Genomic DNA, 25,509 nt, shown 5'->3' on the forward strand with positions numbered 1-25,509 from the left:
GGGCATGCCCGAAGCTTGGAGAATTCTGGCAGGGGTTTGCCAAGGCAATGTCCAAGGTGCTTCGTACGCGGGTGGTGCCATGTCCAGAGATAGCGATCTTTGGAGTGTCAGAAGATCAGGGAGTTCAGGGAGTGAAAGAGGCCGACTTTTTGGCCTTTGCCTCCCTGGTAGCCCGGGGACGGATCCTTTTAATGTGGAGGGACTCGATGCCCCCAAGTGTGGAGACTTGGGTCAGTGACATGGCTGGGTTTCTCAAGCTGGAGAAAATAAAGTTTGCCTTGAGAGGGTCAATGCTGGGGTTCTCCAGGAGGTGGCAGCCATTCGTCAACTTTCTCGTGGAAAATTAAAATGTCAGCAGAAGCAGCATTCTGAAGGGGGCGGGTAGGTGCAATATGTTTTTTTTTAGCAAACAATTTTATTGAGATATTTTAGTCATATAGAAAGTGACATTGTACAGTACAAAAAAAAAGTCAAGACACAATATACAAATTAAACAGTGCAAACCAAGGCTCTGTTCATGCACGGACCTGCCTCAATGTCCCCCTACTCTACTCTCCCCTTGCCCCCCCCCCCCCCCCCCCCCCCCCCCGCCTGACGCTTACTTCTCTGCGAAGAAGTCAATAAATGGCTGCCACCTTCGGGCGAACCCGAGTAACGAACCTCTCAAGGCGAACTTGACTTTCTCTCGGCCAAGAAAGCTCGCCATGTCCGATAGCCATACCTCGGCCCTCGGGGGGGCTTTGAGTCCCTCCATGCTAACAGTATTCATCGTCGGGCTACCAGGAAAGCAAAGGCCAGAACGTCGGCCTCTCTCTCTTCCTGGACTCCCAGGTCCTCCGAAACCCCAAAGATTGCCAGCTCCGGGCTCATTACCACCCCAGTTTTCAATACATGAAACATGACATCTGCGAATCGCTGCCAATACCCCCTGAGTTTAGGGCACGACCGGAACATGTGCACATGGTTAGCCGGCCCTCCGGCGCATCTAGCGCACTTGTCCTCCTGCCCGAAGAATCTGCTCATCCGGGCCACCATCATGTGAGCCCGGTGCATGACCTTAAACTGGATCAGGCTGAGCCTGGCGCATGTTGCGGTCGTGTTTACTCTGCTCAGGGCTTCTGCCCAAATATCGTCCTCCAGCACCTCCCCGAGCTCCTCCTCCCATTTAAGCTTCAGGTCCTCGGTCTGCGCATCCTCAGCTCTCATTAGTTCCTTGTAGACGTCTGAGACTCTGCCCTCTCCCACCTCTCCCCTAGAAACTACCCTGTCCTGCCTCCCCTTCGGCGGGAGACATGGGAAGGACGGCACCAGTCTGCGTACAAAATCCCTCACCTGCAAGTATCTAAAGTCGTTCCCTCTCGCCAGCCCAAACTTCTCCTCCAGCACCTTCATGCTCGGAAAGCTCCCTTCCAGGAACAGATCCCCCATCCTCACAATCCCCGCCCTCCTCCACAGTCGATACCCCCCGTCCATGTTCCCCGGGGAAAATCGGTGGTTGCCGCAGATTGGGGTCCACACCAATGCTCTTACCTCCCCTACATGCCTCCTCCACTGGCCCCAGATCCGAAGAGCCGCCACCACTATCGGGCTGGTGGAGTACCGTGCCGGCGGAAGCGGCAGAGGCGCCGTGACCAGGGCCGCTAAGCTAGTGCCCCTGCACGAAGCAGCCTCCATCTGCTCCCAAACTGACCCCGCACCCACCATCCATTTCCTTATCATTGCTATGTTGGCCGCCCAGTAATAGTTGCTGAAGTTCGGCAACACCAGCCCCCCTTATCCTCTGCTCCTTTCAAGCATCATCCTCTTCACCCGCGGGGACTTCCCTGCCCATACAAATCCCAGAATAATTTTATTCAGCCTCTTAAAGTAGGACCGCGGGATAAATATGGGGAGACACTGAAAAACAAACAAGAACCGCGGGAGAATCATCATCTTAACAGTCTGCACCCTCCCCGCCAATGACAGCGGGAGCACATCCCACCTCCGGACCTCCTCCCTCACTCGTTCCACCAGTCGGTACTGGTTGAGCTTATGCATCCTGCCCCAGTCCCGTGCCACCTGAGTCCCCAAATATCGGAAACTCTCCCCCACTCACCTGAACGGCAACCCCTTCAGCCTACTCTCCTGCCCCCTCGCCTGAATTACAAACAACTCGCTCTTAGCCATGATCAGTTTGTATCCGGAGAACCGGCTAAATTCCCTCAGGGTTGCCATAATTCCATCCATCCCCACCATTGGGTCCGATACATATAACAGCAGATCATCTGCGTATAACGAGACTATGTTCCACTCCTCCCCCCCCCCCCCCCCCCCCCCCCCCCCCCCCCCACCCCCGGACCAGCCCTTTCCAGCCCCCAGAAGCTCTCAGTGCAATCGCCAGCGGCTCTATGGCCAGCGCAAACAGCAGTGGGGAGAGAGGGCAGCCTTGTCTTGTCCCACGGTGCAGTCTAAAGTAGTCCGATGTCGTTCTGTTCGTCCTTACACTCGCCTCCAGGGCATGATACAATAGCCTAACTCAGTCGATGAACCGTCCCCCGAACTCAAACCGTCCTAGTACCTCCAACAGATAATCCCACTCGACCAAGTCAAAAGCCTTTTCACCATCCATGGCTCCCACTATCTCTACCTCCCTACTCTCCGGGGCCATCATAATCACGTTGAGTGGCCTTCTTATGTTGGCCACCAGCTGCCTCCCCTTTACAAACCCGGTTTGGTCCTCCACAATTACATCTGGTACACAGTCCTCAATTCTGGTTGCCAAAATCTTGGCCAGTAACTTGGCGTCTACGTTGATCAAGGAGATCGGCCTGTATGACCCACAGGCCTCCAGGTCCTTATCCTGTTTCAGAATGAGCGAGATGGTGGCCTGCGACACCGTCGGGGGGTAAACTCCCTCTGTCTCCTGCCTCATTAAAGACCCTGACCAGCACCGGCCCCACTATCCGGCAAATCTTTTGTAAAACTCCAACGGATACCCACCCGGCCATGGGGCTTTACCTTCAGGCGCCCCAATACCCGATCCTGACCAGGGCCCCCAGTCGGCCACCAACCCCCTCCCCACTCTTGGGAAGGTCAGTGATGAACCATCAATTGAACGCGAGACGAATTGCTGTACAAAAGTAAGGCTTTAATAAGCTAGATGTTAGCCCTGCGGTCGACTACAGTAAATGGACGACCGCCGGGCGTACTGGGTATTTATACCTCGCCCTGGAGGCGGGGTTAACTCAGCCTCTCGACCAATCGGGGAGCCGTCACGTGACTGGTCTCAACCAATCGGTCGAGAGGCACATGACCGACCAGGGCCAGTGCTAAGCCGGTGTTCTGCACCAATGGCAGGCAGCTATGTTAATCATACCACCACATTCACCCCTTGCGGAGAAAGAAGCCGGGGGTGAGGGGTGGGGTATCAGCGAGAGCTGCGGGAGGGGGGGGGGGGAGAACTGGTGGTATGAGTAGTAGCCAGAGAAGGGAAAAAAAGATTGGCTTCCCACTGCCCCAGATATTTAACAATAGTACATATTGTCCATCCAAGGTCCATGGTGTTGTTGAAAATTAAATAGACTCGATCAGCCTTTTCGTTGCCCTTGACGTCCTGGCAGACCGCCGCAGTGGAGTTGGTGACGCTGGTTCAGCCGATGGTGGTGGTTCCGCTGATGTCCTGGAGTCCGGGAGCGATGGTCCTTGAACTGTCTCCGTCACCCGGGCTGGTGGTGGAGACGCCATGGATGGTGAAGGGGTGGCCTGGGTGGGGCGCTGGGGTCTGTGGTGAAGGGGGGGAAGGCCGCACGCCGGCAGGTGCCAGGTCCCGGAGGGAGACCGTGTCCTGCCGACCGTTGGGATACTCCACGTACGCATACTGTGGGTTAGCGTGGAGTAACTGGACTTGTTCCACCAAAGAGTCGGACTTGTGCATCCGCACATGCTTCATGAGCAAGATGGGTCCGGGGGCGGCCAGCCACGTCGGGAGAGGGGATCCGGAGGACGACTTCCTGGGGAAAACAAGAAGACGTTCATGAGGTGTCTGATTTGTTGTGGTACAGAGGAGTGAGCAGATAGAATGTCGGGCATCGGGCATAACCTCTTGCCATCGGGAAATAGGGAGATCTCTGGACCGGAGGGCCAGTAGTATGGTCTTCCAGATGGTGCCATTCTCCCGCTCGACCTGTCCGTTACCCCGAGGGTTATAGCTGGTGGTCCTGCTAGAGGCAATGCCCCTGTTGAGCAGGAATTGACGCAGCTCGTCGCTCATAAATGAGGACCCCCAATCGCTATGTATGTATGCGGGGTAGCCGAACAGGGAGAAGGTGGAGAGGAGGGCCTTAATGACGGTCGATGCGGGCAGGGAATGGCGAAGGGGAAGCGGGAGTGTTCGTCGATTACCGTCAGGAAGTAAATGTTGCGGTTGCTAGAGGGAAGGGGCCCCTTGAAGTCAATGCTGAGACGTTCGAAGGGGCGGGATGCTTTGATCAGATGTGCACGCTCGGGGTGGTAGAAGTGCGGTTTGTACTCTGCGCAGATGTGGCAGTCACGGGTTACCGTCCTGACTTCCTCGATGGAGAAAGGCAGGTTGCGGGCCTTTATGAAATGGTAGAAACGGGTCACCCCTGGATGGCAGAGGTCTCCGTGGAGGGAGCGGAGGCGGTCTATCTGCACGCTGGTGCAGGTACCGCGGGACAGGGCATCAGGAGGCTCATTGAGCTTCCCAGGACGATGCAAGATCTCATAGTTGTACGTGGACAACTCGATCCGCCACCGTAAGATCTTGTCATTCTTAATCTTGCCCCTCTGTGCATTATCGAACATGAAGGCTACTGACCGTTGGTCTGTGAGGAGGGTAAACCTCCTGCCGGCCAAATAGTGCGTCCAATGTCGCACAGCTTCGACTATGGCCTGGGCTTCCTTTTCCACTGAGGAGTGGCGGAGTTCGGAAGCCTGGAGGGTTCTGGAGAAGAAGGCCACGGGTCTGCCCGCTTGGTTCAGGGTGGCCACCAGAGCTACTTCTGATGCGTCGCTCTCGACCTGGAAGGGGAGGGACTTGTCGATGGCGCGCATCGTGGCCGTTCCAATGTCCGCGTTGATGCGGCTAAAGGCCTGGCAGGCCTCCGACGACGGCGGGAAGGTCGTGGTTTGAATGAGGGGACGGGCCTTGTCGGCGTAATTGGGAAACCATTGGGCGTAGTAAGTGAAGAAACCCAGGTAGCATTTGAGGGTATTGGGGAGAGGGAGTTCCATCAGGGGGCGCATGCGTTCAGGGTCGGGGCCTATCACTCCGTTACGCACTACGTAGCCGAGGATGGCTAGACGGTTGGTGCTAAACACGCACTTATCCTTATTGTGAGTGAGGTTAAGGAGTTTTGCGGTTTGGAGAAATTTCCGGAGGTTGGTGTCATGGTCCTGCTGGTCGTGGCCGCAGATGGTGACATTATCGAGGTACGGGAAGGTAGCCCGTAATCCGTACTTGTCGATCATTCGGTCCATCTCCCGTTGGAAGACCGAGACCCCATTTGTGACACCGAATGGAACACTAAGGAAGTGGTAGAGGCGCCCATCAGCATCGAACGCGGTGTACTTGCGGTCACTCGCGCGGATGGGGAGCTGGTGATAAGCGGACCTGAGGTCCACAGTGGAGAAGACTTTGTATTTCGCGATATCGTTTACCATGGCGGAAATACGGGGGAGAGGATACGCGTCCAGTTGCGTAAACCGGTTGATGGTCTGGCTATAGTCGATGACCATCCGGTTTTTCTCCCCAGTCCGGACCACCAGCACTTGGGCTCGCCAGGGACTGTTGCTGGCCTCGATGACCCTTTCCTTCAGCAACCTCTGGACCTCGGACCTGATGAAGGTCCGGTCCTGGGCGCTGTACAGTCTGCTCCGTGTCGCGACGGGTTTGCAATCGGGGGTGAGATTAGCAAACAAGGAGGGGGGGTCCACATTTGAGGGACAGGAGGCTGCAGACAGTGAGGGGGGGTATAGGGCCGCCGAATTGGAAGGTCAAGCTCTGCAGGTTGCACTGGAAGTCCAGTCCTAGGAGTGCTGGTGCGCAACGGTCAGGGAGGACAAAGAGTTTATAATTTTTAAAAACCTTCCCTTGGACCGTGAGGTCCGCGATGCAGCAGCCGGTGATGCGGACGGAGTGTGAACCTGAGGCTAACCCAATTTTGTGTTTTACAGAATGGACAGGGAGCGCACAGCGTCTTACCGTGGCAGGGTGAACGAAGCTTTCCGTGCTCCCGGAGTCCAGCAGGCAGCCCGTCTCGTGGCCGTTGAGGTGGATCAGCGTCGTTGTTTTGGCGAGCGTGCGTGGCCATGACTGGTCAAGTTGAATGGCCGCAAGCCGTGGAGAAGAACCATCGTCGTAGTCGTCGTCGGCCGAGTAGGTGCTGGCAGAACCTAGTGTGCCATTCCAGGATGGTGGTGCCCAGGATCCGCACGTGGAGTCGGGGCCCCAAGATGGCGGCGCCCAGGACCCGCACGTGGAGTCGGTGCCCCAAGATGGCGGTGCCCAGGACCCGCACGTGGCGTCCGGGGCCCTCCTGGTTGCTGGGGGCGGGGTTAGCGTTGCCGGCGGGCCGATCGGAGTGGCTGAAAGCGGGGGCAGAGAGGCGCGCAGGCTGGGCGCAGGGGCCCGGGGGCGGGGGGGAGAGATTTGCACGGTGCGCTGGAAGGACCCGGAGGAGGGGGGGAGGCGCGCAGGCCGGGCGCAGGGGCCCGGGGGCGTGGGGGAGAAATTGGCGCGGTGTGCTGGAAGAGCCCGAAAAGGCTCGGAGGGGGGATCCCCGGTCGCTGCGCGGTACAGCAGCGACCGATTTGGCCTGGCAGACGGTCGAAAAGTGGCCCTTCTTCCCGCAGCTCTTACAGAAGGCGGAGCGGGCCGGGCAGCACGGGCGAGGGTGTTTAGCGAACCCACAGAAATAGCAGCGGGGCCCCGCGGACTTGTCGGGGCGTCCCGCGGCGCAGGCCTGAGGGGGGTCGGGAGTGGCGGATGGCGGTGGGGAAGCGTGCCTTGAGGCCCAGGGTGCTGCAGTGCGGCTGGGGACATAGGCGCGGGCGTTTAAATCGGCGACCTCCAGGGAGGTGGAGAGAGTCCGTGCCTCAGTTAGGCTGAGGTCGTCTTTCTCCAGCATCCGCTTGCGGATAGCGGCAGACTGCATCCCAGCCACGTAAGCATCTCTAATCAGAAGTTCCATGTGCTCCGTGGCTGAAACTTGGAGGCAGGTGCAATTCCTCCCCAGGACAGCGAGGGCCTGGTAAAAATCGTCTAATGACTCACCGGGGAGCTGTTGTCTGGTAGCCAGCAGATGTCGGGCGAATACTCTGTTTACCGGTTTAAGAAACTGTCCTTTCAGCTTATCCATGGCCGCGTCATAATCTTTTTCCTCCGAAATCATCGTGTTGGCCGCCATGCCCACGCTGGAGTGGAGGATGTGAAGCTTCTGTGCCATGGTGGGGGGGCTGTTTGCGGATGCCAGGTAACCATCGAATCATGCCAGCCAATGTTTAAAGATTTCTGAAGCGTACTGAGTTTGCGGGCTGATGCGGAGGCATTCGGGCTTGATCCGGAGCTCCATCTTCAAAAATCTAGCTTATTAAATTGATGAACCATCAATTGAACGCGAGACGAGTTGCTGTACAAAAGTAAGGCTTTAATAAGCTACATGTTAGCCCTGCGGTCGACTACAGTAAATGGACGACCGCCGGGCGTACTGGGTATTTGTACCTCGCCCTGGAGGCGGAGTTAACTCAGCCTCTCGACCAATCGGGGAGCCGTCACATGACTGGTCTCAACCAATCGGTCGAGAGGCACATGACCGACCAGGGCCAATGGTAAGCCGGTGTTCTGCACCAATGTCAGGCAGCTATGTTAATCATACCACTACAGTCAGTCCGTCCAGGAATCGCCTCATCCCCACCCGGTCCCCCGGGTGGTTCCGAAGTGTACAGCTTCCTATAAAAGTTCCTAAAGACCTTGTTCAGCCCTGCTGGATCACCCACTAGATTACCTTCCCCATCCACTACCCTCCCTATTTCCCTAGCCGCTTCCCTCTTCCTCAGTGGCTGCGCAAGCATTCTACTGGCCTTCTCCCCATGCTGATAAATCTCACCTTTTACCTTTCTAAGATGTTCTAAGCCTTGCCTGTAGTCAGCACCCCAAATTCGGCCTGCAGCCTCTGTCGTTTCCTTAGTAACTCTGGCCTTGGGGATTCCGTGTAACTCCTGTCCGTCCGTAGAATTTCCTTAATCAGTCAGTCTATCTCTGCCCTATCTGTCCTGTCCCTGTACGCCCGGATTGAAATCAGCTCTCCACTGCCGTCAGTGCCTCCCAGAGCACCGCTGCCGAGACTTCTCCAGTATCGTTCACCTGCAGGTAATTCTGCATGCATTTCCTCAGCCTCTCACACACCTCCTCGTCCGTGAGTAGTCCAACTTCCAGCCTCCATGGTGGGCGGCGAAAGCTGTCCTTACAAAACTGCAGGTCTACCCAGTGCAGAGCAGGTCCGATATGGCAATTGCAGAATATTCTGCCTCCACTATTCCGGCCAGCAGGTCCCTACCCATCACAAAGTAGTCAATTTGGGAATACGCCTTGTGGACGTGGGAGTAATACCAGAACTCCCTCGCCGTCGGCTGGCTAAATCTCCACGGATCTGCTCCCCTCATTTGCTCCATGAACCCTCTCAGTTCCTTTGCCATCGCTGGCAACCTGCCCGTTCTTGAGCATGACCGGTCCAGGCTCGGGTCCAGGACTGTATTAAAGTCCCCGCCCATGATCAACTTACATGAGTCCAAGTCTGCGATCTTCCCTAGCACCCTCCTAATAAAATCCGCATCGTCCCAATTAGGGGCATACGCACTGACCAGGACTACTCTCACCCCTTCGAGCTTACCCCTCACCATAACGAACCTGCCACCCCCATCCACGAATGTGCCCTCCGCCTCAAATTGTACCCTTTTATTAATCAGGATCACAACCCCTCTCTTCTTAGAATCAAGCCCCGAATGAAAGGCCTGACTGACCCAGCCCTTCCTTAACCTAACCTGGTCTGCCACTTTCAGGTGCGTCTCCTGCAACAAGACTATGTCCGCCTTCAGAACCCGCAGATGCGCAAACACACGCGCCCTCTTCACTGGCCCGTTTAACCCTCTAACATTCCAGGTGTTTTGCCTGATTGGGGGGCACTTCAGCGCCCCCCCCCCCCCCCCCGCCTTTGACGATCAGCCATCCCCTTTCCTTGGCCAGCCCCCCAGCCACATGTTGCGCTTCCTCTGGCCCGCCTCCTGGCCGGCTCCACCCATGACCTCCTCACTGTTATCATGCCCAGTTTCCATCCCCGCCAGCAGAACAACACCCCCCTCCAGCCCCCTAGCAACACCATCCTATCACCTAACCCCTGCTCTAATCTAACTATATGGACACCCCCCACCTCGGCTCCCATTGGTTAGCTGCACTCAGCTAGCCTGGGGCTCCCAGCCTCGGCACCAGCCTGTCTCCCACCCATTGTTCCCAGTCACCCTTGACCCCTCCGCACCACTTCCGCAGATCAGCCCTACTTAAGCAAACACTCTATACAAGTCAGAAACAACCCCCACAATAGCACAATTCAAGTTAAACAAGAAAAAAAAGAGATAAGAAATAACAGGCACTCTTCAGTCCTAGCCATACAGCCACAGAAAACGATTGCACAAGGTCCCCCTGAAGCATCCATTTCAACCCAACCCTTTTAACTGTTTTCTTTATTAATTCTCCCCCAGCCAAACTCCAACTAAGCAAAGAGCCCAAACAGGAAACATTCAGGAAAACCACTCAAAAAGCAGGCAAAAACAAGAAAAAAAAGATACATCCCAAAACAGGAGACACACCAGCTATACTTAAAAGGCCTAACATGAGACCAAACATCCTCAGCTCAAGGCCAGCCCATGCTTCTTAACAAAGTCCATCGCCTCTTTGGGTTCCTCGAAATAGTGGTGCTGACCCTATACGTAACCCACAGTCGTGCCGGAAAAAGCAGCCCGAATTTCACATTGTTTTTATACAGTATCTCCTTCACCTGCCTGTAGCCTCCCCTCCTCCTGACCACCTCCGCGATCAAATCTTGGTACACACACAGGGTGGTATTGTCCCAAATACTGCTTTGTGTGCTCTTTGCCCATTGCAGCACCCGTTCCTTGTCCAGGTACCTGTGAAAGCATACCACCATCGCTCGTGGGGGACCCCCTTGTCGCAGCTGCCTCACTGGCACTTTGTGTGCCCTCTCCACCACCGGCGGGCGGGGGAACACCTCGTTCCCCAGCAACTTCTGAAACATACCCTCCACATATGCGGCAGCGCCTAGCCCCTCTGCCCCCTCCGGAAGCCCACAATTCTCACGTTCTGCCAGCGAGATCTGTTGTTCAGGTCCTCCAGCCTTTCCAGAAGCACATTTTGCTGGTCCCTCAGCCTCCAAATCTCCACATCCGCCACCATTTGAAAGTCAGCCTGCTCCTCCACTGGCTTGTCCAACTGCTGGAGCTTCTCAGCCTGATCATCCAGCCTTCTTCCCATCTGATCCATCGACTTCTGAAGCGGCTGCAAGTTGTCATGCTTCAAAGCCAAAAAGCCCTCCTGCATAGTCTGCAGCAGCTGCTCCATTGTGGGCTGGGCTGTCGGCTCCCTGCACTGAACACCAGCCATGCTGGTCTCTCTCACAACCTCCACTGTGCCCTTACTCGACCACTTCATCTGTTGTTTACGGTCCCTCTGGCTTCTTAGGTCCATACAATTTTGTATGGGTCCTGTGCCTGAGTACTATTGCTTTCCAGTTCCGCGCTCAAAAGCGCAAAAATGTCAGGGGAAAAGGTCCAAAAGTCCGACCGAAACGGGAGCCACCAAATGTGCGACCTACTCCCTCATAGCCGCCACCGGAAGTCAGGTGCAATATGGTTAAGGGATGTACGGAAGGGGTTGGGTGGGAAATGTCTTGTTTACCACGTTGATGTTTATATTATTATTGTTTTGTTTGTTATTGTTATAAAAGTTTTTGCAAATACTTCAATAAAAATATTTTTAAAAACAAGGAAACTTGTAACTCTTAGCTGTACCAGGATTAAATGTCAGCTAATTAGCTAGTCAAAAACTGAATTCTAACACATTGCAATACTGAGTTTAACAACACAGATCAATGTTGCTCCTCTCCAAAACACCAAACCGGTTTCTTAATGGTTGTCTGTTTTGTACAGTTAATCGGCGGATGTAGGACACCTGGTGGAGCTTTCCCATCCAAACACAATCCCTTCAGGAGTTGCTAAACTTACCTTTAATGAGGATAAATAACGGTGACCTTCTGCAGGAATCTGGGAGAAAAACAATTCAGTTTTGTGGTCTTACGTTTAAAAGAGATCAGTTTAAAAAAGATATGTACAGAATGATATATGAGAAATAGTACATAAGATGCATTGCACACAATTATGGGAAGGATACTGTAAGAATACTTCTTGAGGCAGCCTGTGCCAAGAATGTGTATCCCATTTAACCTGCAAAGCAAGGACATAATGATGTAACCAGGTCATTAGTAACTGATTACATATGATTATGTGTTATTGTAAATGCCCTAATTGACGGGCTTGGTAGAGTCTGGATTGCTCGTTTTGCATATAAATTGGCACAAGATGCTATTGATATGTATTAAAGCTTTAGTCAAAGTGAACAGTCACAGTCTTGCATCTGTCACGTGACGCAGCAGCAATGTGGCAGCGGTGCCTGCCTTTGTCTTGTTTGGATCATATCAAACTCTGATGTTGTGCTCATTAGTTGCAACAGTCAAAATGCTATGCAAATGAGCCTCACCAGGGGATTGGGACTAATACACTGTCAGCATGAAATCAGTCAGCACTTTGTGATGGATTAAAATTAACTTCAGTTCAAAGGAATGCCAGAAACTCTGGGGAGAGAGAGGAACTAGAGGACGGAGTGTGAACAATTCCCCACAGCAATATTTAGATTTCCTCTGGGCCATTTTTCAACTCTTGTCAAATTATTTCCCAAGTTATTATTACACAGGACATTTGGCAGATGCAAGCTTTTAATGGAGAAAACATCTTTAGATTTATAAATATTGTTCTTTTCTTACCCCACTTATCCTGAGTCTGCATAAGCTTGGAACAATGCCTTCACATTATTCTCTATGTTCACAAAACATTGTTAGTTATAATCATTTGGTGGTACAGAAGTTGGGTATTGCTGAAAAAAAAGACATGCTGTCAAAGATTTTCTTCTCACACTCATCAGAACAGATTTGCAAGAACACCAATTGTAAAAGGAACAACAACTTATACGCATGAGAAGAGATAGCTGATTGGTTGACAAGTGGACTCTGATAAATCTATCAATTGATTCTTGATTGGTCAATATATAAATGTTGGGATTCCAAGTACTCCATGCACTATAAAATTGGTCTTATTGGTAACATCGTAAATAGGACATAAGTCATTTGCTCACCGTGCAAGCTTGATGTTGATTAGGCGCATCAAAGCAATCTACTGGATAATGGCTAACCTGATCAGATAAATTGCCCACTGCATATCACACAAGCTCATGAACGATCCTGAAAAGTGTCCAGTTTTTTAAGCAATTGCTCATTACGTTAAAGATGACTGCAACATTCTTTGTTTTATTATTTCTCTTCCCTCCATCACCCATGAACAAACCGTGTTAGATCTTGACTTGAGACAGTCATGTAAAATGATGCTAGTGAATCCAGTCATCTCCCCATTATTACTTCCTATCAGGAGAAATGTGAAACACACTGCTGCACAAAGCCATTCCTCTGCCTTATGCCAGGTTTTGCTTCCACAGAATCATTTGCATTGGTCTTTATAAGTGGACACTGAGACAGAAGAGATCTGATTTGAAGTTATCTGAGACTGGTGTGCTGGCTATCTGCCATGTAATGTGACTTGCGTAATCTCGCCACCAATACTGTCGTTCAGAGCTCAATGCATCCTAACAAATATAGCTGCATAACATAGCTTCATCATTTGTAGCACACATTCCTAGTAACCAGCATTGTTATGCTTTTTACTATTTAATAAACAAGACTAGAACCTTTCTCACTGGTCTTCACATCTTTCCTTACCTTATACCAAATTGCAAAACTACAGTTAGAAACCAGAATACCAAGCTTCCCTTCTGGAATTTGGAATATCCTAGCATTTAACATCAGCTGGGCTCTTAAAAAAATGTAAATTCAGGATTTGCAAGTAAAGAACAACATCAAGGAAACAGAGATTATTATATTTGCACACAGCTTCTCTGATCTAGGCAATGTTTTAGGAGGAATCTGGAACATACTTAATTCAAAAAATATACCACAAAGCTACAAAATTAACCAGTCCAGCCTTGATGTTTAATAGGTCAATAAAATCGACTCAGTACTCTCAATACCCGTTGGTATTGTAAAAGAAAACAAGTGTGCCTGTAAACGCTACCACATGTTTACATTTGCAGCACTGTGAGCCTTCATATATTCATCAAAACCTAACAGGAAAGAACTGAATTACGTTCTGATTATTCAGTTTTAACACAGCAAATGAATTTGATTTGTGCTTTGTCAACAAAAGAGGAAAACATGAATGCATTGGAGATAAATCAGAAAAGATTCGAGAGATGAGGGACTTCAGTTATGAGAATAGATTGGGGAAGCTATGGTTGTTCATAGAAGATTAAGAGGAGATTTTATAGAGGTGTTTTAAATCATGAAAGAGTCTAGATGGAGTGGATAGAAACTGTTTCCTTTGCTGAGGTGGTGGGGCGGGGGTGGGGGGAGGTTGTTAGGTGGGCGGGGGGGAAGAGTCAGGAGACACAGGTTTAAAGAGGTTGGCAAAAGAACCAAAGGCAATATGAGGAAAAACATTATTTACCAGTGAATGGTTACAATCTGGAATGCATTACTTAAAAGGGTGGTGGAGACAAATTTAATTGTGGCTTTCAAAGGGAAATTGGATAGGCACATTAAAGGAAACAAATTGCATGGCTGCAAGGAAAGGACACGGGAATGGGACAAGCTCTCTGACAGAGAGCCAGCACAGGCTTGATGGGCTAAATGGTCTCCTTCTGTGTTGCAGCCATTTTACATTTATATTTCCATGTTATGTCCAGTCATACACAATATTTTCTAACTGGAACCTCTGGAGCTCAATGCGGAACTGAACTCATCGGTTACAAATAAGCATTAGAATAAACAGGATGTAAACTTGGATTTTGACGATAATTCAGTTAAAACAAATGAAAGAAAGAATTACATGTCCACAGAAATTAGGAAACTACAAACAGGTTAACTGCACAATGGAAGTTGTCACATACATCTTCATTGAAATGGTGAGTGACTGAGGCAATCGCTGCACAAATAGCTATCAAATTGATTGATACAGTAACAAAGCCCAGTGAAAAGAATGCTCAATTACTTGATGGATAACCTCCAAGTATGAGGAAGCTGCCAGTAGTTGTGATTGAAAGGATAAGTAGAGAAAGGTACAGCCTGTTTTAAAATTGCTCTCTCTGTCTCTCTCCTGCTCAATATCTCTATCCATTTCACATTCTCAAATTGAATATTGGAGGCATTTCCTTGTTTTGATTTTCCTGTGTTCTTGGTGTCGGTTTTTGTTTCTATTCCTTGAAGTGCAATCTTACAAATCGCATATTTAATTTACTTATTGGTGCTGAGTTAATTGATGTCAGGTTTCCTGCTGTTGCTGGGCTAAACAAGAAGAAAATCCCTCAGGATTGCTGCCCATGATCACTATCATAAAATCCCTGATTGGAGATTTGCTTCTGTGGAAGTTGTTAAGATGCCCTTCCTCTCCTCCCCACTCCCCCAACTCCAGGCTGGCAAGAGGCCAATACTTGCAAATAACGTGATAGAATTGGTCCCTTGTATAAGGTATCGGTATATGGTTGTGTCCACCTACAGAACTGCATCCTTTTGTAACTTTCAAAAGGAAAGGTGGGAAAGCTAGAAAGAAGAAAAAGCAATTCTGAAGTATTATTGTTTCAAACGTTGAACCATCTGTGCATTTTCTTTTCAAAAAATTCAACAGAGAATATGAGCAGGACCTCTGGTTGTTTAATTTGGAACACAACAGCATGATTTGATTATAAGAAGCTTTTTGCATTTGTTTGTATTGTTCAAACGTAACCTGTTGGGAAAACAAAGGTAGTTTTATGGGATTTATACATATATTGATAAACAAGAAATAAGTTATAGTTTTAAGTGGGTTTAATTTAATGTTGCTGTGCCTGGAAGGGTAAAACCAATAGTTAGATCCATGCTGAAAAAAGGTGTTTGTATGTGTGGGGGTTGGTTATGTTCCAACTATGCTTCTATTGTGCTTAGACGGCTACGGCATGAAGAATAAATAAGCCAGCAGTGCTTGCTTAGCAAGTGGGGCCTTGTAAAGTAGCGAAGATTTTAATCTTTTGTATATCTGATTTGTGGGCAGTTGAAGATAGGTGGTGAGAAAGAAGCAGTTGGTTTTTGAAGGCTAAAGAGGGAACATCTCTCTCAGTTTTGCTGAAAGAAAAGCCATACTGCAGAGTAATAGTTAAGAAAACAAATGCCAGAAATCTTAAGTCCAGCTAGTTAAGGAAACTAGAGAAATGAAGAGAAGTTTCCAAGAAGTCTGACAGGGAACCAGAACAGATTATTGTTCAATAAAGTCAGAGAAAATTGAAAAGGCTTTGGATATTGAAAGGCCAGAAATATATCTGAAGTGATTTTCAGGTTTGTGAGATTTTACTGCAGCTTATGGAATGTGAGTTGAAATAACTATGGAAATCGGTGGTTGGATCTCAGAGTTTGTATAAAAGCAGTTAAGACAAAGGAAACCTGAAAGGGGGTAGTGTGAAATCCTGGACCGGATTCACTGTTACAAGTAGAGCAGGAGCTTGGGTTATAAGAGTCATTTGCAAAGCCTAGACTGGATTTCAGAATGCAAGCCACTTAAAAAAGCATTATTATGAGAGAAGATTTTAAATTGTATTTTGGGGAGTGGGGTTTGGAAACTCTCATGCAATTATAATCTGGGGGGATTCTGAGGAGAAATCCACAGGCATTAGTTTAGGTCCTTGTATTTGATCATAGTCATCTCATTAGCTTAAAAGGGAATTTTTTGTGGTGATGAGACCATTGTTGCTCAAGATGTACTTTGATAATCTTTAACTCTGTGCAAGCAGCATGGTGGTGCAGTGGTTAGCACTGCTGTCTCACGGCGCTGTCTCACGGCACTGAGGTCCCAGGTTCAATGCCGGCCCTGGGTCACTGTCTGTGTGGAGTTTGCACAATCTTCCCGTGTGTGTGTGAGTTTCACCCCCACAACCCAAAGATGTGCAGGGTAGGTGGACTGGCCATGCTAAATTGCCTCTTAATTGGAAATAAAATTATTGGGTACTCTAAATTTAAAAAGAACTGTGTGCATTTGTTAAGCTAAGGGGGAGTAAAGGAGTACTGTATTATAATTAAATTTTTAAAATGTTTAATAAATGTTCTTTTCTTGTTGTTGAAACTAATTAGTGGTCCTTTGACATTTTATTTTTAAAAATGCAGTTACGGTCTTTTGAACTAGGGTTTCATCCTAGGATTTTCCCATCCAGTAATATCAACAGGGATCATCACAATCCAGTTGACAGAATAGGCCAAGATTTCCACTGTGGACTTTCGAACGCCACAGTCAGGATTAAATGTGGTCTAGTGCCTGCACTGTATGGGAAACAGTCACTCCTGATTTTTCTCAGAGTGATCAGCTATTGCCCAGCAGGTGTCCAATGTGGTGGGTAGGCGTCCCCTTCCAACCATGGTCTGGCCACCTCCACGCAGCTAACCTGTTTCCCACCACCCACGAGAACCTCAAGGCCAACTGGAAAACTCCAATCAACCTCAACTGACTTTAAAGTAAATATTTTAATTGGCTACTTGGTGTATGACAGTCACCCAAGGTCAGAATTAAATCTGGGTCCCTCGGGGCTGTGAGGCAGCAGTGCTAACCACTGTGCCACCACGCCACCCCTAATTGTATGCATGAATGGACCTTGGGGGTCTCTTCTGGGGGGCATCCAGACAGGGTTCTCTCTTCTTGGGGTCTCTGTGGGGGGCCGTCTTTAATTTGAGGTCTCTGGTGGGGGGATGAAGGGGGGTTGGTGGAGGCAGGGTGGCCCATTGTGGGGGGGGGGGGGGAGGGTAGCCCTCCAATTGACTTTGAAGGCAGCTCCCTTAAAGAGTTACCTCTACGGCACACCGCAAGGTCAACTCCATCAGGCCACACTTGTCAAGACCTGCACCAATTCTCGTCCAAACGATTCTCGGCCCAGAGGCCCGGAGAATCACATGTGCCTGGAGAATATGGTGTCCGGCCCATTAATAGGATGCTAATGGGTCTTAATGACCCATTTGCATCCTTCCGCTGTCATGGGTGCGAACCTTAATCCCGACGCCAGGTGGGGACAGGAGAATCGCATCCCGTTTTCTGCCCAACATAAGGGGCGGGACTTTCTAATCCCGCAGCAGAGTGACCACGCCATCGTAAACGCCGTCGCATTGTACAACGGCTGAACAGGCCGAGCCGAGGACTAATTCTGGCCCCTACAGGGGGCCAGCATGGCACTGGAGCGGTTGACGCTGCACCAGCTGCCGATCCTGGCGCGAACTGTGCTTTGCATGATCTGCGCATGCGCAATGGCTGGAGAATCACGGGAGGGCCACGTAGAGCGATCCCGACTGCCGCCACACTGACCATGCAGGCCCCAATGGCGGCGATTCTCCGCTCTGTGGAGAATCGCGTCCCAGCATCGGGGCAGTGTGGCACGATTCGCGCGGCCCCCCGGCGACTCTGTGGCCTGGATGTCCGGAGCCGGCGCCGTTCGAACTTGCTCTGAGATAGCGGGACCCCGCCCTGGATTCTCCGCTGCCTGATGCCAGTAGTGGAGATCCCAATGTGGCGGAAAATCCAGCCCCAGATAACCTGGCTGTTGTGATGTTGATTGAGGGATAAATATTGTCCAGGACACCAGATGTAATACCTGGCTTCAAACGGGATCTTTGATATCCACCTGAGCAGGCAGATGTCTTGCAATGCTTTAGAATAATTGTGCATTTTCTAAATGAACTGCAGAGTTGAGTTATATTGTTGCCTTGAGAGCAAGAGACCTAAAAATCCACCTATGTCCCTTCTTTATTATGAGAGCCATTCATTTGTTTTCAAGTGTCTTTGATAGAACATTTGAAGGAAAGCACCTCGAGCAGCTCTCTCGTAATACTGGACTGGAGTGCAGGCCTTGTTTCTGTGCTCCAACCCTAAAGTGGTACTCAAACCCAAAACCTCGTGATTCAGAAATTATAGTACTACCAACTGAGCCACGGCTGATAAGTCTGAAGTAGAAGATGGTGGTCTTGGGATGGAGCATGACAGAATGGACATGAACGTGGTTTGATTATTCTACAAACGTCCTTTACCTCAAATAGTTAACCCAATCTGATTAATTTGGAATGACAGCAGGGAAGTGCCCAGTATGCACATTATACAAGTAATTACAGCACAGATGTTTTATTTTTTAAATCTCCAGTTGAACATCAGAATGAAAGACAAAGGGCTAATTCCAGGATGAAATATACTTTGGTATACTTACATTCTGATTCAAATGTATAAAGAGCCCATGTAAATAATGATATAAAACATAAATATAGTCCAGAAGTTCTGTATTTAAACCACTCAGTGTAAGCTTAGGCACATTTTTGCATCTGTTGGATGAAGTGGTGACATTTTCCATGTTTTTTGAGGAAATTCACCACATGATTCAATTCATACATGAGTCAATTCATCAAACATTCATTCTGGTAATTACATATTTAGATTTAGTTAAATATCTGAGGCAAATTATTTTGAGCATAGCATAGATAGCTATTAGAAATTGTTTTCTCGACTTCCGGTGGCGGCAATGCGGAGCTAAGCCGCAGGTTCGGCAGCTCCCGCTTTTTTTGGACTTTCGGGCTCTTTTAAGAGCCCGCAACGGCGCTGTTTCGACTTTTCCCCCGGGGGAAACACAGCCAGTGTGCCCAGCGGCCGGTGGATGGACGGGACTCGCAGTGGAGCTGTATTACCACAGAGAGAGGTGAGAGGCAGAAAAAGAAAGATGGTGGCAGGCGGGGAAGCAGCAGCGTGGCAGCTGTGGGCGCAGGAGCAACAGGAGCTGCTTCAGCGCTCCTTCAAGGAGCTCAAAGCCGAGATTTTGGAGCCGTTTAAGGCCTCGCTGGACAAGCTGGTGGCGACTCAGGCGGGGGAGATTCGGGAGCTGCGGCACAAGGCTTCGGAGAATGAGGATGAGCTTTTGGGCCTGGCAGTGAAAGTGGAGTCGCACGAGGCACTGCACAAGAAATGGCAGACGAGGATGGAGGAGATGGAGAACCACACCCGCCGGAAGAATCTACGGATTTTGGGCCTCTCGGAGGGGCTGGAAGGTTCGGATTTGGCGGCCTATGTGGTCCTAATGTTAAACTCGTTGATGGGTGCAGGGTCATTTCGTGGCCCCCTGGAGCTGGAAGGCGCCCATCGAGTGCTGCAGCAGAAGCCCAGGCCGAACGAACCGCCCAGGGTGGTGCTGGTCCGTTTTCACCGCTTGGTTGACCGGGAGTGCGTGTTGAGGTGGGCGAAGAAGGCGAGGAGCAGCAGGTGGGAGAACACGGACGTTCGGATTTTTCAGGACTGGAGCGCGGAGGTAGCGAGGAGAAGAGCTGGCTTCAATTGAGCGAAGGGAGTGCTTCATATGAAGGGGGTGAAGTTTGGCCTTCTACAGACGGCTCGCCTCTGGGTCACGTACAAGGACCGCCAGCTCTATTTTGACTCTCCAGAGGAGGCCTGGGCTTTTGTCCAGGCTGAGAACTTGGATTCGGACTGAGGACTGGGGGGCTGGGGGGTAATGTACTTTGCTTGGAGGCTTTGCCCTCTTAGGTATCCTTTCGCCAATAGTGGCTGTGTAGAAGTGGATTTCATTTGGAACTTCACTGATAGGGTTAATATAACAGTTCTGAAAAGCTCTGTGAAAGAGATGTCAACAGGTCAAGGGATGAAATAAAGGGAGTGTGTTCTGACCGGCATCTGTGAAAGCAAAGATGTCAGAAGGTTATGGGATGGAATATAGGGAGTGTAGCTTGGCTCCATTTAATGGCCTGACCCGCATCTGTGAAAGCAGAGAGGTCAAAAAGGCAAAGAATGGAATGAATGGGAACCGGTACTTTATTGCAGAGATAACGTAATTAAGCTCGTTTGACCAGTTGGAACAAATAAACATTGAAATGTAAAAGGAAGGGCCTTGGAATGAGATAAGCCAGATGGCCATGGGATACAAAAACCTTTGTATTAATATTGATAGTGACTTGTGCTAATGATTATGTCAAAAATAACCTCCCGACCTCGAAGAATAATTCCATATATGTACATGTTCTGGATCCTTGCCAAATCATAGGTGTATCTAGGAATTTAAGGGGACCACCCCTAAGCTGTAAGATGTATAAAAATACCGTCCTTATTCTGGGATTTTGGCACTTCTCAAAGGTGGTTACCCGACTGCTTAGAGATTTGTCCCGGCCGTAAATAAACAAATATTCGTTACTGACGTGTTCGAGTGTTTTACTTCTGGACTGACGATCAGATACGTGAAAGCGCAATTCACATTTGGTGGCCCGTACGGGGATCTCCAGAGGGGTCTGCGCAACTAACCGGCGTAATTGACTGAGCTCGTTCAAAGTAGAGGACGAATTTGGCCCCCAACGTGAGTAAAAATTTCTTTTCCACCTTGGTATTCGCCTACTACCAGTTTGATCGTTGCTCAGCCTTGCCGTTGGTTGTCGAGAAGCCTCTGCGAGATCCAGGTCAGTCCAGCGAACCCGTTTTAAAGAGGGTAAGTGAGTGAACCCTGCGGTTATCGTCTCTAGGGGCAGCCTGAGACCGCCGCCGTGTTTCCAGGCAGCGTTCGCTGGAGTTACGGGCGGGGTTGTCAGGACTGCTAGGGGCAGCCTGAGACGACCGCCGTGATTCCAGGCAGCGTTCTCTGGAGGTACGGGCGGGGTTGTCAGGACTGCTAGGGGCAGCCTGAGACGGCCGCCGTGATTCCAGGCAGCGTTCGCTGGAGTTACGGGCGGGGTTCTCAGGACTGCTAGGGGACGATTCCGGGCTGTGGGCTCCGGACGGGACTGCCGCCGTGATTCCAGGCAGCGTTCTCTGGAAGTTACGGGCGGGGTTCTCGGAGCCTATCCCCCGGTATAACCCATACCTTCACCGAAGAATTTTACCTACTTACCCCTTAATAGCATTGGTGTCCTGGGTCCTGTGTTATTAAGGAAGTGAAGTAAGCTAATAACCACTTAAAATCTGGTCTTCTTGAGTTGTATTAGCTGTTTAAACTCGGCTGCTTTCCTTGTCTTTCTCCAGCAGGCTGCGTCTCTCTCTCTCTCTCTCTCTCTCCTGTTGCTGTTGCAGAGTGCTGCTGCTTCTGCTCCCTGGGTTTATATTCTCTTTCGAAGAGTTATTAAGTTTTAACGACTGTATTATATATGGGCTTGTTTCACTTTGATAGTTTAAAAGTATCTTTGATGTAAACATCTTACTACAACTAATTATTCATTTCAGGCATATCGTCTCCTCTCAGATTTGATTTAAAAAATGCTTTTGTTTCAATAGTTAACTTTTATTTCTGTGGTTTCAAATCATTTAATTTTCCAATTGTCCCCAGTTCATAACTTTGCCTTTGATTTTGACTTAAATGATGTTTCTCGTAGCCAGGTCATCTCCAATTTTCTTTTAATTAACTTGATGTTCGTAGAATTTTACCCCTTAAATTGACACTAAATTCGACTGAGCATCTTCCATTCTTTCCAGCTGTTTACTAAGAGAGTTTATTTCAATTAAGGTGTGAAACTTTGCTCTTAGCTGTATGCTAAAATTTAACTTGGTTGTGACTTGAAAGACTTGCCTGTTTTAAACATTCGTCACTTAATGCAATTGAAACTCTCATCCATGCTTTTTCAGATGCTTTCTGAGATAGTTACATTCCATGAAGGTGTGAGCCATTGTTTCTGCTGAAACCTGCTTGTGAGCAAGAATCTGCATTTTATAACCCTGCTCTTTGCAGCTGCTATTAACCTTTTGTGGGATCTTTCCCTGTACCCTCTCAAACCAGATATTGCCAGACTTTCATGTTTCAAATGACACATTTTTCTGTATTATCAAGAACCCACCGCAAAGAAATTAATTGCCTTGTGGAGGGAATACTGTCAGTCAGTGAAAGATGCATCTATACTGGCTAGCTGGCAGGAAAATGCCTCAAAATTGGGTATTGGCCTCACTGAAGGGGGAATTGTTAAAACAGTAGAGGTCTTAAAAAGGGAATGTAAAGAATATAAGAAACGTAAGAATGCTACTCCTACCCTGGCGCCGGTCAGCAATGCGAAGCAAGGTTGGGAGGAGGGGGACGATGGGGATGAGGAACCTCTGTTCAATTGCGGGGGATGTCAAAAGCCCCCACAGCCCCCACAGCCCCCACAGCCTCCACAGCCCCTACAGCCTCCACAGCCTCCACAGCCCCCACAGCCCCCACAGCCTCCACAGCCCCCACAGCCACCTCCGCCACCGCCCCTGGAATGTGATCAGTATTATGAGTAACTCAGTATGTTCAGAACTACATTGGTCTCAGAATAAACAGATAAAGAATTTGTGCTGGGCAGTTTCGAAACTGCTGCGTTGAAATTGACACTGCATGGCTCCGCAGGGTCCTAGTGCCCGCTGATCACAAACAGTCACTAGCAGAACCGCCTCAAGGAGGCACTCCTCCAGGCCCCTGCCCTTGGTCGACCCTTATATGATCGCCCTTTTCAGCTCTATTGCACAGTCCTTGCCGACTGCGCCACAGCTGTCCTGACCCAACGCCACGGCGACCGCTGTCGCCCGGTTGCATACTACTCCTCTAAACTCGATCCGGTATCCCTTGGCTATCCTATCTGTACCCAAATTCTTGCAGCTATCTACAACAGCCTGCAATCGGCTGCTAATATTACCCTCCAACAAGATATCACTGTCTATAGTTCCCATTCTGTTACGGCCCTTTTGGGACAGCTACAGACTCAGCATCTCACGATGGCTCGTCAGACCAAATATGAGATTGCTCTCCTTAATAACCCGAAGGTCCAGTTTGCCCACTGCACCACTATCAACCCTGCTGACTTTTTGACGCATCCTCCCACAGACATGCTCGACCCAACTCATGACTGTCTGCAACTGTTGCAGGAAGTCTCCTCGGTTCGAGACGACCTCTCCGATATACCCCTCACAAGTGCAGATTGTTCCTTTTTCACCGATGGAAGTTCTTCCGTCGGCGAAAGGGGGGATAGACAATCTGGCTATGCAATCATCGATCAAGACGATGACGTAGTAGAAGCAGCAGCATTTGAAGTTCCCTTTTCTGCCCAACAGGCAGAATTGTTTGCGTTAATACGAGCATGCATATTGGCACAGGGGAGGAAGGTTAATATTTATACAGATTCCCGATACGCCTTCGGGGTAGTACATGATTTCGGGCAATTATGGAAAAACAGAGGATTTCTAACCTCCGCTGGTACACCCATCTCACACCAGCAGTTAGTAACCCAGTTATTGCAGGCCCTTATGCTCCCAGACAAGATAGCGGTGATAAAATGCGCAGCGCATGCAAAAGGCACAGGACTGGTGGAAACGGGCAACAGGAGAGCGGACGAGAAGGCAAAAGAAATTTCTAAATCTGGCAAACTAATGGTGCCTAGAATGATGAGGCAGACTAAAACCCCCTCGGGAAAGTCCCCCTCTGAAAAACCTATGCCAACCATTGCTGACATAATCCAAATGCAGGAGGACGCTCCTGCAACTGCTGTAAATATGTGGAAAAACTTAGGATGTATATATGATATTGAAAATAAGCTGTGGGTCACCCCGGTAGGACAAACATGTATGACCGATGCATTAGCAGCCTGGGTGACCGAATGTGTACACTTTGCAACTCACTGTGGAGCTCGTGCCACAGGGGACATATTGTTAAAAAGCTGGTGGCACCCACGACTGCAAGAAATGGCCCAACAAATTAGCAGTCGGTGCCTAATCTGTCAACAGCACAACCCCGGTAAGGCCGTCCCCTGTGATCCTGGCACAACCCCCTTACCTGAGGGTCCATTTGAGACCCTACAAATGGATTACATTGAGTTGGAAAGATGTCAATGCTATAAATATGTGTTAGTCATTGTGGACACTTTTAGCAAATGGATCGAGGCCTACCCGACTACGGATAACAAGGCCTCGACAGTAGTTAAGGTGTTAATGCGAGAAATTGTTCCGCGATTTGGAATTCCAGCCCGGCTGAGCTCTGACAATGGTCCCCACTTCATAGGTCAAATCAATAAGGAATTCTGTGCTCTGCTAGGAATAAAGCAACAGTTTCATTGTGCCTACAGACCACAAGCCGCTGGAGTGGTGGAAAGGGCTAATCAGACTCTAAAGACTAAACTCGCTAAACTACAAGCAGACACTGGGGCCACTTGGCTCAAACTCCTGCCTTTAGCACTCTTCCAGCTACGTGCCACCCAGGAAGAAGTCCCCTCCAGGTTCTACTCACTACCCCCACTGCAGTAAAAGTGGAGGGACGAAACGCATGGGTACATATGCACCATTGTAAGTTAATTAAGTATCCATGATGTTCTAAACTTTTCCTTTAAGTCCTAGGAACACGAGTACCAGGATGAGGCCCCTCTTCGCCGTCACAATACTCGCCACCCTGCTCTCTCTCGCTGCATCCGAAAGAAGGAGATGCCTGTACGGAGGCCGACACCCACCCATGTGCCGGGAAGGGACCCCACGATGTGGAACAACGACAGATCTCCGATGGATCACCACCGCTATCAAAACCTGCCCGGCCACCGTTCCTCCCGACGACCAGAAGCGCCGATTCCTGATTACGTACATGGTTCTAATGTACGATCGCCGCACATGCAGGTGGAACCACCGGTGCATTGATAAGGACAGGGTACAAATTTTACCATCAAGGACTACTCACCCCTACTTGCCTTCCAGAAGGAAGCGGGCAACGCACCATGTAACGGCAAATTCTTTTCTGTTTATGTCCTATGTCTATGCTAAGAAAATGGGTGTCTCCTCTTGCTGGGTATGTACACAGGTCCCGACCCATGCCCATGGAGGCGTCCCTTGATATCTGTTCCTTTCTCGATCGAACAGACGGCTGAATGGGTTATATTCCAGAACAGGACAGTAACTAGTCACTCTGCCTTACCAACCAGGGCCTCCAGGTCCTCCTCTGTAAACCACAGGGAAGCAGCCCAAGAATGGCTGATTGCCGGCTACCCTTTGCGGGATTTCTTTGGTTGGCGACAGCCATCTTACTCAGCAGATCGCACACCCCCGTTCTTCAATATCCAGAACCCCCAGACCGGAACGGTCTGCTTACTCCGGGAA

This window comes from Scyliorhinus canicula, chromosome 1 (genome assembly GCF_902713615.1).
Source record: "Scyliorhinus canicula chromosome 1, sScyCan1.1, whole genome shotgun sequence".
NCBI lineage: Eukaryota > Metazoa > Chordata > Chondrichthyes > Carcharhiniformes > Scyliorhinidae > Scyliorhinus > Scyliorhinus canicula.